Source organism: Bos taurus, chromosome 6, assembly GCF_002263795.3.
Source record: "Bos taurus isolate L1 Dominette 01449 registration number 42190680 breed Hereford chromosome 6, ARS-UCD2.0, whole genome shotgun sequence".
In the NCBI taxonomy this organism is placed as follows: Eukaryota; Metazoa; Chordata; class Mammalia; order Artiodactyla; family Bovidae; genus Bos; species Bos taurus.
In genome coordinates, this window is record NC_037333.1 from 70,457,292 (window position 1) to 70,477,427 (window position 20,136).

A 20,136-nucleotide genomic window follows, 5' to 3' on the forward strand; every position below is an offset into this window, starting at 1 on the left:
TTTATTGTCTGTCTTCCTCCATTAGAATGAGTAAGTTCTGTGAGGTTGAGAAAGGTCACCTCCTCTAAGTTGGGCCAGTCTGAATCTTTGGCTCTTAAAAGGATTCTTGGTGCATAGTAAGCCATCAATTAGTGTTCTTTGGATGAAATCATGGATACACCCAGAGTCACACAGCTGGTAAGTCACAGAGTTGAGATTTCAACCTAGACATGCCTTTCTCTAAAATCTAGGATTTATGCCTTTTCTAGACTTCACACTATCCATCTTGCTTGAAACTTTGTTATTTACTTTTCTGTCTCTCCTTCACGGTTTCTGAGAGTAATGCGACCACATCCTCTCATAGCTCCTATTAGGACATGGCCTCGCTCTCCAGACACTCCGCCCGTTTGCTGAGATGACTACATTTCCATGACAACATCAGAGGAGGAAGAAGGGCTCAGAGGCCCTGTGTGCTTTTCCTCCCCTTAGCATCACAGAATAAGAAGAGGTCCTCCTCAGCTCGCTTCAGGCCAGAAGTGTCATCTGCAGCCTTGGGAGGAGTCACAGCCCCGGTGCTGACAGCCTCCCCCGGGTGACACGCATGCAGGGCAGAGGCTTCAGCCCAGGCCCCATTTCAGGAGTAAGCACTGGCCAAGTTGCTTAGAAGATGTTAGACCTTCTGGCAAGGAAACTTGCTTGGCCCCTGTTCTCAGGGGCAGGATTCTTCTTGGCCAGTGACAGCCTGGGTGATTCAGAGGGTAGCCAGCCATCTTCTTACTCCTGGAGTGAACACAGTGCAGGAAAAGCCTTCCCACCCGAGCCTGCCTTGGTTTTTTCCATTTTCCCCTGAGCAGGAAAAAAAAAAAAGAACAATGGAAACTCCCCATTTGTGCCGGTGGAGAGAGAGAGCTATGAATGAAACCCTTCTTTAGTGCTCACAAATCATTCACTCTGCCGTCATCAGAAAACCCAGAGGAGTAAAGAAGGCAGACTCGGCTCCTGTGGCCACCCTGAAGCCAAGGGGCCTCCGGAGCAACAGAGAGGATGTGCTCGCCTCTTCTTCCATGGAACCAGCCCCAGCCATGAAAGCCAAGCAGCCTCTGCTCCACTACGCACGCTGTTTTGCACAGGGATTTGGAAGCAGTACTCCACTTTCCTGGACTGATAGAGCAGGCAGCTGCCTGACATGTATGGTTTGACAGCAGCTAGACATGACTTCCTTCCTCAAAATAGCTCCCTATGCCTGAATTTCCCCCATTAACATAATACCCTTGAGTCTCACAGAATTGTCCTTTAAGAGAACCGTGACAACAATGCAAACTCCCCTAGAAGGCCAATTGTCCACTCGACAGGGGTCAGCAAACTTTTTCTGAAAATGACCAGATGGTAGATATTTTAGGTTATGTGGACCACATGGTCTCCACTGCAACTGCAATATTAACTTCTGCAGAGGTAGTCCCATAGCAGCCCCAGATGGCATGTGAGTGAATGGGCATGGCTGTGTTCCAAGAAACTCCACCAAGCCTGTGGCAGGCTGGACTGGGCCCATTGCACATGACCCATCAGCCCTGCGCAAGGCTGTAAGTCAGTGACCTTACCATCTCTCTACCCCCAGAGCCTCTCACATGAGGCATGCAGAATGAAGAGATGCTGCAATGCTGTTTGTTGAAGTAGTTACCAGCTAACAACAGTCCAAGGGAGGCTGTTTGATAGCCAGCATTTCCAGAAGGAGCCTTGATATAGCAGGGAATATTCAGAGGGCTGAGAATTGAGGAGGGTAGGGCTCTAAAATGAAATTTGCCAACTTAGCAATTTTAACTAAACAGATCTGTTGGTTATAGTCATAAATCTCCAGATTCCATACCTGGATGAGAGCATCACGGATCATGGTCCCCATCTGGGGACGAGCAGAAAGGAAAGATTGGGAGCAAAGGAATCAAATAAGAAACCCTGGGCACAGTCACTCTTTCCAACTTTGGCATTTTTGTTATATTCCTGCCTCAGGAATGATGTTTGCTTTTGTCATTCCAGACAATGAGCCAGAGTCCTGTTGTTCTGGCTTAGGTGAACCATAAAGCCCTTTGGAAACAGCTTAGTTCTTCTGTAAGCCAGGACTGCAAGGCAGCGTGCCACTGTCCTTCTTTCCTCCCTCTCTGCAGTTGCATCACTGTGGCAGTCACAGCACCCAAGATCAGTCTATTGACCTCTTTCAAGATGGCAGAAGTGATGACTGTGAAGGTGAGAAATGATTTCAGTAAAGGATAATTGCTGTCGTTTTCACTTGGCTGCTTTTTGGACTACCATATCGGTTTGGTAGAGCACAGAGCACTAAAGCCTGAGTTGTGTGTGCTCATTGCAGTTCCAGACTTTCAGGGACCTTGTGTCTGTCAGGATAGGTAAGGTTTGGCCGCAGTAACTTCAAAATTTCAGTTTCTTCACACAACCCACGTTTATTTCTCATGTTACATGTCCAACGTGGTTGTCAGGCAGGCTCTCATTAGTCGTTCAAGGACCCAGATACTCTTGGCTTCACCATCACATGTGTCTTCTTGATCATCTCATCAGGGGAAAGGGCATGGCATATTATGCCCCAGATTCTAAAGCCTCTGCCCAGAAGTGTCATAATCTGTCACATTTCATTGACTGAACAAGTCACATGCTACATGGAACTTCTAAGAGGGGGGTTAAGTGCAATCCTACCATATGCCTGGAAGGATGACACAGTAGTGAGTTAGCCTAATGACTACCAGAGGACCTGAATAAAGGGTTGAGGCATCAGCTTGCATGAGGAATCAAATATCCTCAGGGAAAGACACTTAGCTAGAAGCTGAGTACTGGTTCAGCTTCGGGAACAGGAGTTAATATGAATATTCCAGAGGCAGCACAGGAGAACAACGCTCATTAAGGAAAGGCAATTGCTGAAGGCCAAGTTGAAGTTGAAGCCTGAGGACTGAAGCAGGTATTAAAGAGAACTGAGGCTCCACAGTGGGAGAATCGTCAGACTGCCTTCTTCCAGGAAGAAGCAGCCTTTAAAAGAAAAAAAGGCTGAGATAAATGCAATGTGGATATCACTAGATTCAGTATAAAACCAAGGGTTAAGCACAGCAGTAGCTCTGAGAGTGGGTAAAACTACTGACGTGGAAAAGAGTTGACATATTCTGATGCAGAAGGAAATGGAGCGGTGAGGAAGATGCTGGTATGTCTGCCCCATCCTGGTTTCCAAGTGAAGCCCTCCAGGCACTACAGTAGCCCTAGGGCCCAAGGTAAAACGAACCAGGCCTGGGAGCCAGGCTAGCACAGTTGCGTAGATCGAGCACTGCACGTCTTGAGCTGCTGCCAGCCACACTGTGATTTATGTGAATGCAGTGCCCAGGAGCTGACAGTGAGCAAAGTGAAGAATCCTGAGTGATAGCCCTGTCTCCACACCCTATAAAAGGCAAGATTTAGACCCCCGCTCTTCACTTCCCACAGCTCCTGCCCGCTTCAGCGTCATTTCCTGTTTCTGGCCTTGCCCTCACCCTTTGACTCTGACAGCAGAGCTAGCTGTTCTGGTTTCAATGGTCAGGGTTTACCAGTGCTTCCCTTACTTGTTCCCCAGAAGTGAGGTCACAGAGGGTGAATTCAAGGTCATGCAAAGTATGTCAGCCTAGAGCGAAGTAGAGGAAGTCCGCTGTTTGCAAGCATGTGGACATCCCCAAATCAGGAGAGGCAAGGATGAGCCTGGAATTCCCATGAGCAGAGGACGCAAGGAATTAGGTTTTTTGTTTCTGTTATTGTCAGTCTCCTGGTTCACTGAGGATGGTGTGCAAGATAACAGAGGTATCTTCAGTGCCTACACAGTGCTCAGTATAAAGCAGGTCCTCATTAAATGTTGGTGGGAAAAAAATCATGAATACATATATTTAAAGAAAATTCAACCTTCTTCTTTCCATAGTCATAAGAATGAAGGGAATTTGACCACAAAACAAGCTACTGAAATGTGAAAAAGTCAACCAACTAAAGTAGAAGGAGAGAAGGTGGGTTTTTTTTTTTCTCCTGTAGGAAAGCAAGGTACCATCTAGAACCGAATTGATGCTTGGGGATGGTGTCTTCTAGATAAACACTCACTTGTGAATTGGTCCTTACAATTTCAGTCCTAAGATGTTCAGGGGTGGAGTGAGTTTCAGTTCTTTAAATGCTTGTAAAAACACCAAGCAGGGTTAGTGTCTGGTATTAGCACAAAACATTGAAGGTATTATCACCTTGAAAACTAGCACCAAACATCAACAGTGTTGCCATAACAATATTGAACAAATAGAAAATTGCTTTAGTCCTTGGTCATTTTGAGGGAAAGCAATGTATTTACATACTTCTCCTTAGAGAAGCACAAATATAGGTGACAATTGAACGTGCATGGGTGTGGAATAACCATTTTTCATGAAATCATGATGCTCAGCAAAATAAATACTGAGACTGAAGCCAAGTCAATCTTAGGCAAACATTTGCCTCTGAATGCACGTGTGACCTCCCCTCCCATTGTCCTTCCCCATTTTACTTTCTGACACAGACATGTGTCTCTGTCAAGTTTTCTGGTGAAAACTTGACTCACATCAATAACGGTGAAAACTCAGCTCAGCATCAACAAGGCTCTGGCTTCATAAATATCTGTCCTCAAATAAACAGAAAATCTCATTTAGAAACAAAAAAAGAAAGTAGGGAAGATGGTAAAGGACAGGACAGAGGGTGAAATCTGACTTGATTTATTGGACGCTATTATCCAACAGCTTATTCTCTGCCAACATGTGTACTGGCCATCAAAAAACCCATGCTTAACGAAGATTTTCATCAACGCATTTGCTTAATGCCTTATTTACATGCATAGAATTCCACATAGCATTGCTTCTGACCAAGGGACTCAGGTCTTAGAGAAAAAGATGTTGCATGGGGTTCACACCATGAAATTCCCTGGGCTCACCACATATCAGGGGCTTCCCTTGTGGCTCAAGTGGTAAAGAATCTGCCTGCAATGCGGGAGACCTAGGTTCAATCCCTGGGTTGAGAAGATCCCCTGGAGAAGGGAAAGGCTACTCACTCCAGTATTCTGGCCTAGAGAATTTCAGGGATTATATAGTCCATGGGGTCACAAAGAGTCAGACACGACTCGACATTCACCATGTACCCCATCACCCAGGAGCAGCTGGCCTTGTAGAAGGCAGAATGGGCTGTGGAAGACTCAGTTACAGCCCAATTTGGGAGAATCACCTGAAGGTCAGAGTTCTAATTAATAGGATGCCACATATGCTTTGCGGAGAAGGCAATGGCAACCCACTCCAGTACTCTTGCCTGGAAAATCCCATGGATGGAGGAGCCTGGTAGGCTGCAGTCCATGGGGTCGCTGAAGGTGGGACAAGACTGAGCGACTTCACTTTCACTTTTCACTTTCATGCATTGGAGAAGGAAATGGCAACCCACTCCAGTGTTCTTGCCTGGAGAATCCCAGGGATGGGGAACCTGGTGGGCTGCCGTCTATGGGGTCGTACAGAGTCGGACACGACTGAAGTGACTTAGCTGCAGCAGCACATATGCTTTGAATCAGTTGCCAATACATTTCTCCCAAAGCCATAGGTCCAGGATCAAGGGTAAAAGTGGGAGTGGCTTTTCTCACTATGTCACCGAATATCCAGTCACAGCATATTTGCTTTCCGTGCCTGCAACTCTGGGCTCTTCTGTCTCTGAGGTCCAATTTCATACGGAGAAAAGCTTCCATCAGGTGACATGGAACTGCTGCACTGATGTGAAAGCCATGACTGCCAACTGGTGCTCCCCTTCCTGCTGAACTTGCTAGGGGAGAAGGGGTTTCTGTACTGGTGGATCCTCATTATGTACTGAGGGACATCAGTTTCCTATTATACAAGACCGTTCTCTAGAACTAAGGGATTCTCCAGGGTATTACATAGTACATCAGCTAGAATCTGATTTTGGAAGTGGCTGTTTTATGTACGTGCATGCTAAGTAGCTTCAGTTGTGTCTGACTCTTTGCAACCCTATGGACTGTAGCCCACCAGGCTCCTCTGTCCATGGGATTCTTTAGGTCAGAATACTGGAGTGAGTTGCCATTTCCTTCTCCAGGGGATCTTCCTGACCCAGGGATCCAATCTGCATCTCTTATGTTTCCTACAGTGTCAGACAAGTCCTTTCCTTCTAGCGCCACCTGGGAAGTCCCTATTACATAGTTCATGCTAAGTTGCTTTAGTCGTGTCCAACTCTTTGCAACACTATGGACTGTAGCCTACCAGGTTCCTCTGTCCATGGGATTCTCCAGGCAAGAATACTAGAGTGGGTTGCCATTCCCTTCTCCAGGGGCTTCCCAACCCAGGGATCAAACCTGGGTGTCTTACATCTCCTGCATTGGCAGGCAGGTTCTTTACCACTAGTGACACTTGGGAAAACCCATTACATAGTACACCCATGTCCATACTAAAAGGTAATGAACATGATATCATCTACAGCCAAACCAAGAAGCTATCATTTTTGTATGGAACTTTAAACATGTAGGAAAAGTGTGTACCTTAGCTGAATAGCCAAGGGAGTGATCCACGCTCCAAAACTACCTTTCTATGTCCCTTGGACTGCAAGGAGATCCAACCAGTCCATTCTGAAGGAGATCAGCCCTGGGATTTCTTTGGAAGGAATGATGCTAAAGCTGAAACTCCAGTACTTTGGCTACCTCATGCGAAGAGTTGACTCATTGGAAAAGACTCTGATGCTGGGAGAGATTGGGGGCAGGAGGAGAAGGGGATGACAGAGGATGAGATGGCTGGATGGCATCACTGACTTGATGGACGTGAGTCTGGGTGAACTCCGGGAGTTGGTGATGGACAGGGAGGCCTGGTGTGCTGCGATTCATGGGGTGTCAAAGAGTCGGACACGACTGAGTCACTGAACTGAACTGAACTGAACTGATGTTCTGCTCAGTGATGTGAGGACTGACCCCTCTCTTTGAACAGTTGGCTCCTGGTTGTGCTCTGCCTGTAGGGGGCACTAGCGAGATACCAAAAGGCTGGAATTGGGGTAGGGTGGAGACCTGCTGCTCTTAGGAACTTTGCCTCACAGGGACCCTTCACCTTGGCATTGACGAGGTCCATCCAGTGTCAGAGTTGCTTAAAGCAGCTTCCTTTCACCCTCTTAGGAGTACAGGCATAACCAAGTCCCTTCCCTGGAGCATCTAGGTTTTGATAATCCCACTTCCTCCTCTGTTTCCTCAACCCCAAGAGCAGTTGCTACTCTCACCGGTAATGATGTTGATTACCTCGGTTGTCCCCTTTTTGCTCCCTCAGCCCTCTCACACCTGTGTGATCAATTCTCCATCTTCAATTCTTTCTGTTGAAATTTCAAATGTGGTTTTTGTTTTCCTGCATAGACCCTGACTGATATCCAGCCTTAGAATGACGTTCAAGATTAGGCGGCATTTCAGTTATTATCCATTTTTTCAGAAAGATTCATTGGAACACTCAATCACAAAAAAGGGGGGGGGTTAAGTAATTTAATATGGAATTAGTATTTTTCAAGACTACTATCCAAATAGGAATGGGGAGATTCCTGTGAATTCCTGCTGGAAAACAAATTCATTTTATTAAAAGGTTTTCCTCTTTGTGTTTGGAGATTAAAGAAATGATAGAATTTATAATTCCATTAAACAAACAATTTCACTTATTTTTGATAAATTGCACTACGTGTGGTTTAATTACTGTGTCCAGAATAGCATTTCACATCTGTGGCCCCAAAAGCTGTTATTGCTGTGGACCTGCGGGACAAAGAAATAGAGCCCTCCTGTGGCCAATTTAAGTACTACAACCCCTTGCAGTTCAACGTTGATAGTATTAACATCTTGATCTTTCGTATTAACATTTCTGATCTTTGAACAGAAAAATATCATACAAATCCTGCCCTGCATTTCTAAGAAACAGAATAGAAGCTTACTATGCATAGAAATAATACCTGTGTTTCTTGGCACTACACAAATATAAAACATAAACTGTGTAATCAAGGCCATATTAAATGCCCAATTTTTGAAGGCGTAAGTAGAGGGAGTGAGAACAGGTCTGGGAACAAAAGAGCTACTTAGACCCTGTACGTGGCAGAGGTCTTAACACAAACACAGTGATTTACTTCGAAATTGGTTATACACACAAGTAAGTCTCCTGGGCACCACAGAGAAGAAAACTCAATAAATGCTGCAAGAGTTTTTGATGTGCAGATGCAATGAAATATGTACATTATTATCTTTTGTGGCAGAGACAAGGGAGCCCAGTGAAGAGGAGTGGTAGAGACCTCTCAGGGCAAGCCGGAGAGAGATGGAACATGGAAGGGGGGAGCATTTATGCTTTGCAGTTGGATGGCACTGGGTTTTAATGGCATTTTAGCACATCTCTTGCCTGGAAAATCCCATGGATGGAGGAGCCTGGTGGGCTGCAGCCCATGGTGTCGCAAAGAGTTGGACACAACTGAGTGACTTCACTTTCACTTTTCACTTTCATGCGTTGAAGGAAATGGCCACCCACTCCAGTGTTCTTGCCTGGAGAATCCCAGGGACAGGGGAGCCTGGTGGGCTGCCGTCTATGGGGTCGCACAGAGTCGGACACGACTGACGCGACTTAGCAGCAGCAGCAGCAGCAGCTGTGTGACTTAGGGCAAGTTGTCCAACCTCTCTGATTCTCAGTTTCCCATCTGTAAAGTGGATGTAACAATATCTGCTTCAAGACAATGTATAGTGTCATGGGGCAGGGAATATGTTTCTGAGCCAAGCTCCCAGGCTTGAAATCCTGACCCTGCCACTTATAGTGTGACTTTAGGCAAGTTATTTAACCTCTCTGTGCCTAATCTATAAAACAGGACGAAGTAGTACTGACCTTGCAGGGTTTTTTGAAGATTAAATGACTCAATATACACAAAACACTTAGATCAGGCATCGTGGATGAATTTTCCAGTGTTACTACTATTTAAAGTACCTTAGGATGCCTTCCACATGTTAAAAAGTAAGTGTTAGCCTTATTATTTGCTGTAAGTCATCATGGACAATTTACTTGTTATCTATTCCTTATCTGCTTCTTTCTCTATTAAGTAGAGTCAAGTGAAATTGCCATTTTTATAGGTGAAGAATACTTGAATGCAATATTTTCTTGGTTTGATGGAATACAGACCAGCGCTTATCACCAGGTCACACTCAGGGTTATTGGCAAGAGCTTAAGATGAAGGAATAAAGTAGGGCTTTCTGTCCACATTTATGCCACTGAGCCCAGAAGCCCCTTCCCTGCCTGTGATGACAAATCCCTTGAGCAGAATTAGTGGGGCTTTGTCCCCCCGCCCCCCCCAGTTCCTCTGCTAGTGCAGGAAAGGAGGAGAAGGAAGTGATGATTGGGGTATCTGTACCAATCTTACAGTCTGGCAAGGAAAACAGAATCCACCCCAGGTAGTTTTTATAGAGGGTACTTAATATGGAGAACTAGTTACAAAGGTGTCAGAAAAGTTTAAAAGCCACATAGGAGACATTGAAGCAACCCAGAGATGAGCAACAGTGGGGAGTAGCTACCACTTTGACTGCTGGAGGGGAAAAGGGCAAAGGGGGCATCAGAGCCAGAGCAGGGCCCCTGGCAAGAGAGGGAGCCATGAAGAGCTGCCCGGCCACTCCTAGAGCTGCCCCCACAAGCAGAGAGGGGGAGGGAGGTCTCTCTTCCTTCTGCTCCCTGGTCTCTGGCCAGTGCCTCCCTTGGGCTGAGCTCGTCCTTCTCTGTTGGCAATGGGGCATGGGGTTTGCAGGCATTAGCTCCTTGAATACAGAGAAGAGCAGGGTAAAAGAGAAATGGACTTGCCAGCAAAGAGGCAAATGCCTGTCTGGAGAAGCAGAAGTTGAAAGGAAGAAGGGGAAAGACTGGAAGGTGGCGGCAGCAGAACATAAAGTCCAGCCTCCTGTTTCTGGCGCTTCAGCATCTTCTCAATCCAGTGGAGGTAGAATCCAGACACTTTGCTACTTTAGCCAGGCCCTTTCAAATAAAAACTGCAGGAACCACCAGAATCCGTCTCAGGTGACTTGATAAGATGGGGAGGGGTACAGGCAACTGGGCAGGAGCCTTCTGGTTGACTTATGACCTCCAGGCAGAGAGGTTTAAAGACCTGCACTGCATATTCTTGGCCTCCACCCTTTTCTCCTGATGCCAAGTCCAGCGGCCAGGGAAACAGACTTCAGGAGGAGAAGCCTCACCTTGGAAGTTGTCTCCTCTAAAAGTACAGAAATCAGACAACAGGATGCGATGTGGGTAGCCTGGATTGAATACTAGAACAGAAAGGGGCACTCATGGAGAAACTGGGTAAAGTCTTTATTTAGTCAATAGGATTGTTAATTTCTTAGTTTTGACAAATGTACTATGAGTGGGCTTCCCAGGGGCGCTAGAAATAAAGAACCCGCCTGCTAATGCAGGAGACATAAGAGACATGGATTCCATCCCTGGGCCAGGAAGAGCCCCTGGAGGAGGACATGGCAACCCACTCCAGTATTCTTGCCTGGAGAATCCCATGGACAGAGGAGCCTGGCAGGATACAATCATAGGGTCGCAAAGAGTCGGACCTGGCTGAAGCCACTTAGCACACATGTACATGCTATGAATATGTTAGATATTAACACATTATGGACTGGGCAGGGTCGGGGGGAGGGGTTAGCAGAAACTAATACCTGCGTCTGGCAATTTGTTATGTAAGTAAACGTTGAAGTGTCCCCAGTCGGTAATGTTCTGGAAACAAAAGATGTATTTATAATATGTAACGTTGGGTACTATTTTCTCTTCTGTAGATCTAAATTTATTTTAAAAGAAAGCCCACAAGATTTCTGTGACCTCCTCCAGAAAGGCTTCTTCCTTTAGCTTCAGTGGGCAGCTTCAGCTGACACAGCACCACTGAAGCACCACCAAGGAGAAGATGCTTCCCCCACAAACCCACAAAACACCAGTAAACACATTCAGGAGAGTGTCAGGAAGCTCATATCCAGAAAGACTTCTGCAGGATTTTTCATACTAGTAAAAAGCATGAATGCATAACAGTATCCTAAGTACAAGGAGCACGGTTAACTCGTGTTGTGACCACAGCCACGCTGTCATTCTCATTGATGGGGTTTGTGTTATACCCCCTTTGGTTAAGCCAATGAACTGGGTGATGTTCAAACTTAATGGACAAAGTTCATGCTCCAAGTGTGTGTTAGTCAGTGGTGTTCAACTCTTTGCAACCCCGTGGACTGTAGCCTGCCAGACTCTTCTGTCCATGGGACTCTCCAGGCAAGAATACTGGAGTGAGTTGCCATTCCCTTCTCCATTCATGCTCTAAAGAAGTTCTTAACCCAAGTCCAGTCATGGTACTGGGTTATCTACAAATGAATTGACCTTGTATAGACACATTCATCTTTTAAAGTCACTTGAATAACTTTTAGAAAAAGCAGAGCATAGCTATACACACATACATACACACATGACCAGTTTAGGAAGCAATCTGACTCAGTAGCACAGAAGTGTGAATTGATTTTTTTTTTTCCAGCTTTTTTCCCATTGTCTTCTATCAAAGTCCCCATTTTCCCACTGGGTGGTGGCTCCCTTTAAGGCATCTCAGTCCAATCCTATAACTTTTAATTCACTTTTGGTAATTATAACAGTCTCATTCTAGTTACCAAGACTTAGTTCTGTTCATTTTAAATTTTCAATGTTGTATATTTAATTCAAAGTGGCCCCTCCCAACATAGGTGGCTGCGGCTAGTTCTGATGGGGTCTTTCCCCCTCTGTCCTCTTTCTGATAGTTACTCCTCTGACATTGATCTGAGGGTGGGGACTGGGGAAAGTCTCCCTTTGGGACTGGTTATGATAAAATATATTTAGCCTCTTTCCTGTAAACTCCTGGCCACTAATCTATCTTGTAAACTGTATACTCCATTGTGGTTGCAGATGGAAACTCTAACAGTATCTAATAAAGAGACACTTGATTCCATTGACTTCTGATCCATGAGTACTAGCCCCAAATCTGCATCCCCCTGATAGAATGTACTTCTTTGGTCATCCCTCTGGCACTTCCTGGCAAGCCTGGGGCCCTGGATCTGATACACAGTCTGCAGCCCTAATCCACAGGCTCAGTACATCTTCTGGGCCCCTCAGAGACCAGCCAGGAGTGGTCTTTGGTCCTTCGTCTCTGTGTGGCTGTGCTCTGCTCAGGTCAGGTGTACTAGGTCAGGAAGCTTTGGCACTGCTAACCAGGACAGTGAAGGTCACCGCTTCTTACAGAACTCACAATTCTGTAATTAATTTGGGGGGTTTCTATCTCTGATCTTTGCAGACAAGATCCAGCCATGCTCATCCTCATCCCCCTGCCCCCCAGAAGAAGGCAGAGATGAGGAAATGGCCTCTCTGTCTTGTGTACCACCTCGACCTCCAGCTTCCATCTCGCAACAGTATAGGACCTAACTCTGATTAGCACTGCTTGCCCCTGGAACTACAGACTGTAATACCAAGAATGATCTCTTATTGGTGCACTGGGACGACCCAGAGGGAGGGTATGGGGAGGGAGGAGGGAGGAGGGCTCACGATGGGGAACACAGGTATACCTGTAGCGGATTCATTTCGATATTTGGCAAAACTAATACAATATTGTAAAGTTTAAAAATCAAAAAAAACAAAACAAAAAACTTGGCCCTAGAAAATTTGGAGGTTTCTCACACCGTGAGACCATCTTCCCTGTGTGTAAGGTCCAGAGCAGAACAAGAGCTCAGTTACAACCTCCCCGCAGACCCCTGGGCACATACACATAAATACATTCCTACTGGAAGCAGCTGCCCAGTCCAGAGGACTCACCTCTACGGCTCCAAGGACGTATCCTTTGAGATGCACAGTGGATGCTATAGATCTGTCCCACCTTGACATTCCTTTGAACTTTGTGAATTATTTTTTACTCTTTTAACACAGTACTGGCAGGGGACTTGAGAGGCAAAAATTATCAGGGACTGTTTCAAAGCTCCATCCATACAAAATCTGGAGGATGGGGGAGGTGCCTCCCCGTGGACCACTCTTCGAGGGAGAGCTGTCCATATCAAAGGAGCAAGTACTTGGCCAAACTTACCTCAAACCACAACTTCACACTGGCTGGCTGGAGTGTCCCCACAGGACTTACTTCCCTCCTGTCTCTATTCAAAGGCCACTTGTACTGATGATTTAACAATGAATATCTCCCTGCTGCGTGCTTCTGAGCTTAGACGGTGTTGAAAGGGCATCGCTGCCCACTTCTTTCCCTTTGTATTGCTCTTCCGAGGGATGTAACCAGGATGGAGAAACGGGAGTCAAGAGGTAGAAGGGTTCTCTCTAAGTAAATGTTTACAGCACTGCCTACATTTTGCTTTTAGAAGCATCGGCTGATGGCCTACTAAATGCCAAGTGTAAAGTAGGTACTGAGAGATGAAGATGAGGGAGGCATGGTCCCTGAGTTCCCAGTGCTCAGAGGCTGGCAGGGGAGACAGCCAACTGTAAGTGCGAGGGTGACGTGTCTCCAGGGTCAAGGGGAGGGATTCATCTGTTCTGGGTGCCAAGGTAAGGTTACAGAGACGGAGTGACCCAGGAGCTGGGTCTAGAAGGGTAAGAAGCTGAGGGTGGAGGTGGAGGGAGGCAGCAGCTAAACAAGGTCAGAGCTTGTGGCCTGCCTAGTGCTGGGCCTCTCAGCGGTGCCAGAGCCCCGAGTGCAGGCTTTGAGGGTGGTTTCCCTGGTAACCACACGGCAGTAGATCCTGAAGGATACCCCTGCTGCCTTGCGTCCAGGAGTGTGATAAAAACAGAATTGCCCGCAGCAAGTCTTTGGTGGTAGTATTTTCACTAAGCACTTTCTCATATGCCATGGAGTCCGCTAAGCAGGCTACATGCTGCAAACCTCACTGAATCTTTACAACCACCCTGCGAGCTGGTATGATGCGCCTATACCCTATTTTGCAGAGGAGGAGATAGGTTTAGCAGTATCAATAATTCTTTTGAAAAAGCACATAGCAAATAAGCAACAGAGCCAGGTTTTGAGCTCGGGTGACTATGACTCCAAATCTCCTATTCTTAACCCCCTCTCCTTCCTAAGAGGAACTTAGGAATCTCCTTCCTAAGATTCAGAATGTTCACAATGGAGTCCCTCCATGTGCTGGGTTCAGGGTATTTAATACAGACCATGAGAGCCAGGGCTTGCCCTCGAGGAGTGTGCACCCTATGGAATGAAAAACAGGTGAGCAGCCAATCGCAGCCCACAGTGGCAAGAGCTACGATATGTACCTACAGCCTTAAAAAGTAAAAAGATGGGGCAGCCACCCAGCAGAGAGCTCCAGTGATGAGTCCATGTGTGTGATTTATCTCAGTTTTAGAGTCCAAATGGTACTTTAGTGTCTCCAGTTCCGTTCAGTTGCTCAGTCGTGTCTGACCCTTTGCAACCCCATGGACTGCAGCACCCAGGGATCGAACCCAAGTCTCTTTCATTGTAGGCATATTCTTTACCAGCTGAGCCACAAGGAAAGCCCTTAGTGACTCCAGGACTCCGACTAATCAGGATCAGGTAATTTTACCCAATATTACACGAGGGATTAATCACCTTAGGCTTGGATAAGGAGTGTCTCTCCTAAGAAATAGGAAGATTAAAGTTTTTAATTTGGGAGAATAACAGGAACTTATCACACATTGGCAAGAGGTCTCCAGGAAGGAGATGTGGATTCCCTTAAGGGAGAGCTCCCACTTTGCCAGGCTCCCCCATTTCTATTCCTCTTGTAGTTTGCTACTCTGGTCCCTGCTGTAAATGACTTTTAAAAGACAGTCAGGGCTAATGTTCATTGCAGCACTGTTTATAATAGCCAGGACATGGAAGCAACCTAGATGTCCATCAGCAGATGAATGGATAAGAAAGCTGTGGTACATATACACAATGGAGTATTACTCAGCCATTAAAAAGAATACATTTGAATCAGTTCTAATGAGGTGGATGAAACTGGAGCCTATTATACAGAGTGAAGTAAGCCAGAAAGAAAAACACCAATACAGTATGCTAACGCATATATATGGAATTTAGAAAGATGGTAACGATAACCCTGTATGCGAGACAGCAAAAGAGACACAGATGTATAGAACAGTCTTTTGGACTCTGTGGGAGAGGGAGAGGGTTGGATGATTTGGGAGAATGGCATTGAAACACGTATAATATCATATATGAAATGAATTGCCGGTCCAGGTTCAATGCGGGATACAGGATGCTTGGGGCTGGTGCACTGGGATGACCCAGAGGCATGGTATGAGGAGGGAGGTGGGAGGGGGGTTCAGGATGGGGAGCACGTGTATACCTGTGGTGGATTCATGTTGATGTATGGCAAAACCAATACAGTATTGTAAAGTAATTAGCATCTAATTAAAATAAATAAATTTATATTTAAAAAATAAAGACAGTGAGGGCTGATTAAGACTGTAGTATAAGAGAAAAACAGTTATGTTCCACCTTGTAAAGTTAACTAGACAGAGCAGGGAATCTGATATTGAAAGGCAGATGTAGCCTGTCATCAGAGCTTCATTCACCTTTAAATTCAAGATTTTGCCCTCAAATCAGGATTTTTATTATCTTGTCAAGATCTTACCTAGAGCTGTTAGTTTTGTTTGGTTCAGCTATTTTAGGATAGAATGCTTTACTGAGCTTTATTGAGTGCAGAAGAAAGGTGAGAGTTACAAGAAAAAAAGCCTCACTCTTGAATCTTAGAAAACCTCATTCATTCAACAGATTCAGAATGTTCATAATGGAGTCCCTCCATGTGCTGGGTTCAGGGTATACAATAGAGACCATGAGACCCAGTGCTTGCCCTCGAGGAGTGTGCACCCTATGGAATGAAAAACAGTTGAGCAGCCAATCGCAGCCCACAGTGACAAGAGCTATGATATGTACATATAGTCTTAAAAAGTAAAAAGATGGGGCAGCCACCCAGCAGAGAATGAAGTTGAAGAAAAGTCATAGAAGGCTGCTTGGAAGTGGTGAAATCTGAGTCTTGAAAGATCAATCTTCAGGAGCATTTAACTCATGTTTTAAAGTCAAATCCTCACTTAAAACCAATAAACCAAATCATGAGGTCGTGCACTCACTGGACAATAAAAACGTATGCAATATTGACAGCCCACCATCCGTATTGTGGGAAAATTCACTTCCAAAGCAAAGATGAAAAGGAACAATCAATACAGCAGAACACACAATAAAATCTACCCTCATTCTAGCTGATGAACAAAGCTTAAAATTAGTGATCTTTTCTAGGACAGCAGTAATTTCAAAGTTAGACGCTAGGTGGTGATCTTAGCACAGTTTGCTGTCCTTGACATTGCCTGGAGAGAGCCAGTTAGGGAAGGTTCACCCTTTCTAGGAAAAACAAAACTCTGAATACAGCCATCATGAAAGTGAGTTGATTGAAGGGGATAATAGCTTTCATGGTATCTTTTCCCTATAACAAACAATATATATCTTCGGTTTACAGCAAATGTTTTCTTGTAGACAGTCACATCTACAGTGATGAGGACCAGTGGAAGGACACTCTCCCAGGTCCCTTCAGCCCAGTTGTTTTATAAAGGTAGCGATGCCTTTGGACAATGGAGTCGGGAGTTCATATTCAAGAGTCTCCCCAAGCAACCTTAACCTTGCACTCAACTTCATAGTCTCTAAGGAGAGGCTTGCAACCTGGAAGAAGTTGTTAAAAAAAGTCAACACCCAAATCACTAGATCTGAGCCTTGGTACAGAATGCCTGCCTCCCTCTCTGTTAATAGAAGAATGCTATACTAGAGGATTAGAGGTACTATGGAAAGCACGTTAAGCTCCTTGAATTAAAGGAATTATGAGAATACCAGATGTTAGCAATAAGTCTCAAAGATGACAAAGATAAGGGGAAACCTTAACTCTTAGAGCCATAAAATAGCAAGAAGTTGATACCACAGGCAAAAAAGAAAAATGAAGGAAATAGTTACAACTGAAAGTATTTTAGGTAAACAGGTAAATTATGGGGGAGAGGAATGTAGATTTCATTTATTATATGCAAAAGGAGTGGAAAAAATTTTTGAGATTGAACACCAGAAGTCAGCAAGACACTAGGCAGAGAATAAAAAAGGAAAAAAATGATTTATTGTTGATAATATTGTAAGCAAGCAGGTTATTTATATCTGGTTTCCAAGCGCTGACCTAAGAACTTGACCCATGCTAAGGGTTCACTGGTCTATGAGGAAAAGAGGAAAGAAGGACACTGTAAAAATATTTCAAGAAGTTAAACATGTTAAATTCTTTAAAATTTGCTTTTATCCTTAGATTAGATTTCTACCCTTCTAAAATTGAAGAAAAGCCTTCCTTCTGTGAAGTGGTCACCATAGAGCTGTTTGTGGGTCATTTTGCTGTTTTGTTGTGAGTCCTGACACCTCCAATCCGTGGCACCATTGTGTGGGTCCTGAAATGTGTTTTTTGGAGACTGACGCTGGTGTAAGGAATCCAGAAGTCTGAAAACTACAGAATCAACAACCCATTTAAGAGAGCAATAGTCAGCCAGGTGTTAATCACTTACTCATTCAACAAGTTTTTGCTGAACCCCTCCCGTGGGCCAGGCCCTCGTGTTGGGTCATGGGTGGTGATCCATGAGCCAGACGAGACCCCATCCATCTCTGACACCCATCGTGCAGGGGTGGGTGAGGCGTGAAGAGTCTGGTGGGAGGTGTCATATTTAGGATGGTGGCCTTTTAGTCAAGTAGTTGCACAGGGAAGAATTTTTAACATCTTACATAAAATTGAGCACTGTATTTCATTAAAGCTAGCTGGGAGTATTTCTTTCCTGTAACAGTAGGGTAAGTGAATGTTACTAGGGAGTTACTTAAGAAGTATCTCCATCTCCACTCTGAGAGTTGCCATGCTCTCTCTCCAATTCTGCCTGCTCCCTATGCAGAGTATGCCGTAAAGGAATCCGACTGAAGACAGAGGCCCAGAGGTTCTCAAACTGAGTATCCATATCTATCCTGAAAAGGTAGACTAGGTAGGTATGGGCATGGACAAGATATTTCTCACCATGTCATGGCAAAAAGCAAAGTCTGTTTAAGGGATCCACGGTTACTCCCTTTCTGATATGTACAGGCGTCCCTTAAGGGCATTTTGAGACTCTTGGGAACATTGACTTATATTTGGAATTGATCCCAGCTACAGTCTGGGTCTCCAGTCCTCAATGGTCAAGTCAGCAGGAGAATTTTCGATGGAGGAGATTGAAAGCGCCTGATAGTGAGTACGCTGGTTTCCATGGTGACATGCTGAGTACTTACTGCTCCTTAAAGACCAGCAACATGAATAATTTAAATTATTTATTAAGGACTGCCTAGCCTAGAATATAGGGATCTGGGTTAAGAAAAAATTTAAAGCCTCTGCTTCTAGAACAAAAGTGATAAATAAAGATACCTAAAAGGAGGCTTAAAAGTAGTATTTAGAAGTGGTTTCCTTTATAGAAAAGTCAAAACATACAGAGATTGGCTATAAACATTTACATATCAGAGAATTGTTTCAATGCATTACCTTAAGCTTTACAAGGTTTTCAGGCCCTTTAGGGAAACGTTTCAGTTCAGGTACAACCTTACAAATTATTTTACTACCGCTTAGTTCCCTTAACTATGCACCTGTGGGTCTTACTTTACATTTTTAGTTCACTTGGAATTATTATATCTGCAGTATACCCCTCAGCCCAAATATATCTGGCCAGTTTGGGCCCCTTCAAACCAGTGTGGCTGCCAGCACCATGGGTGGTGGATGGTGAGTGCCCTCTCCATTGCACGGCATCTGCAGACTTGGTCCAGAGGTGTCTTTCCTGTATTTCTCGACACTCTGGCTTGATCTCATAGGTTCACTTTGCACATATCTTTATTCCCAACTGTGAAGAAACCACGATGCTTCAGGCACATGACTAGGTAAACAGAATTCCCACCCTGCTCATCCACCTCTGGCCACCTGGTCTCTGCACTGCTCTTCTGGCTGGGCTTTTCCATGGATAGAAGAAATGTGTGCTCAGTCATGTCTGACTCTCAGCGGCCCCATGAACTGTAGCCCGCCAGGCTCCTCTGTCCATGGAATTTTCCAAGTAAGAATACTGGAATGGGTTGCCATTCCCTTCTCCAGGGGCTCTTCCTGACCCGAGGACTGAACCCACATCTATTGCATCTCATGCATTGGCAAGCAGATTTTTACCATCTGCATCACCTGGGAAGCCCATGGATAGATCTCCCGCAAATACCCCTCTTTCAATGATCTCTCCAACAGGCAATTTTCTTGAGGCCAGCCTTGTATGATAAGGCCTTGGATCACCCTCTTTGAGGACCACCCTTGAGACAGCCTCACCAGACACCAACTGGCTCAGCAGGAGGGCCTGGATCAGAGTCACCTTCCCCTTTCATTGCTTCCTGACTCCCTCCCTCCCTCCCTTCTTTTGTAAATTCCACATTAGATCTCAAATCCAAATCCTCAGCTCATGATGTCTCATCACCATCTATCTATGCAAGGCTTGTTTCCATACCTTTCTGGTATGTACAAAATTATGTATTTCCTGTGGAAAAAAAAATACTGTTGTCTCCTATGCAGGTATTTTCAATGTACACAAAGTTGTGTACACAAATTCAACGTACATGCATATTTGTGTATTCAACGTACACAAATCGTATTGCACTGTACACCTCAGTCTGTTTCTCGCTTTTTCTCTCAGCATTCTGATTCAAAGTTCTCTTTATGTTGCTAATCATATATAAAGCCTTGGCTAACCGCTGCTTACTCCCTAGAGAATATCCACTACAAGGGCTTCTCCATTCTCTTAGTGAGGGACCCCAGATGGCCTCTACCTGAAGGTGAGAAACAGCGAACATCTTCATATACATCCCCTTAAGGACCTTTGTCAGCAGGATGACAGGCTTTCCCAGCAGGATGGCTCAGTCATCAGATATACTAGCCTTAACTTGACCAAACAGAGCAGGCGGCTAGCCGACCTGACCATGCCAGTCTACAGGGCCACCAGCAGGGAATAAAGATCTTTACATCCCCACCTCTCCACAACACTCAGTGTGAGATCATGCGGGATCTGATTTGAGTAAAGTGAGAGATTTTGTTTT

The 20,136-nt window shown here is 45.1% G+C and overlaps 1 pseudogene; it reads left to right on the plus strand.

The window, feature by feature from the left end:
* The first annotated feature begins 1,473 nt into the window (after positions 1-1,473).
* LOC100138563 (mitochondrial-processing peptidase subunit beta-like) overlaps positions 1,474-20,136 on the plus strand; it is a 71,215-nt pseudogene continuing 52,552 nt past the window's right edge.